The following is a 753-nucleotide window of genomic DNA, read 5'->3' on the forward strand; positions in this document are numbered from 1 at the left end:
ATAATACTCCCTAAATTGGTGGACTAACCACTATAAAATCGTTATTTTATAGAGAAACAGAAACAGAAACAACAAAAGTTCCAAACCTCTTTGAGCTTTATCATATGATAGTGAATGATGCAATTATGCATTAAAAAATTATTTTCATATTTTTGAATATTTCTCAAAATTTGTGGGTACCCCCTACGAAAATATTGAATTTTTCTGTATAAGTTCTATATACTGAAGCATATGATCTTTAGTGTTGTTTAAAAATTTTTAAACACATTTTACATTTGCGTTAATGTATATCAAACTCTCTTTCACGATACATGAACATCGCTTTAATTTTTTGTCAATTAATTTAGTAAAACTTTATAATACTCCCTAAATTGGTGGACTAACCACTATAAAATCGTTATTTTCTATAGAAACGTAGATAACAAAGGTTCCAAACCTCTTTGACATTTATCATATGCTAGTGAAGGATTATGCGTTAAAAAAGTATTTTCATATTTTTGAATATTTCTCAAAATCTGTGGGTTAATCCCTACGAAAATACTGAATTTTTCTGTAAACGCTCTATATGCTGAAGCATATGATCTTTAGTGTTGTTTTAAAATTTCTAAACACATTCTACATTTGCATTAATGTATATCAAACTATCTTTCACGGTACATGAACATCGCTTTAATTTTTTGTCAATTAATTTATTAAAACTTTATAATACTCCCTAAATTGGTGGACTAACCACTATAAAATCGTTATTTTCTA

The 753-nt window shown here is 27.1% G+C and overlaps 1 pseudogene; it reads left to right on the forward strand.

Annotated features, from left to right (window-relative positions):
• LOC106317684 overlaps nt 1-753 on the forward strand; it is a 7,406-nt pseudogene that overhangs the window by 4,146 nt on the left and 2,507 nt on the right.

The sequence above is a fragment of the Brassica oleracea genome, chromosome C9, assembly GCF_000695525.1.
Source record: "Brassica oleracea var. oleracea cultivar TO1000 chromosome C9, BOL, whole genome shotgun sequence".
NCBI classification, from domain to species: domain Eukaryota; kingdom Viridiplantae; phylum Streptophyta; class Magnoliopsida; order Brassicales; family Brassicaceae; genus Brassica; species Brassica oleracea.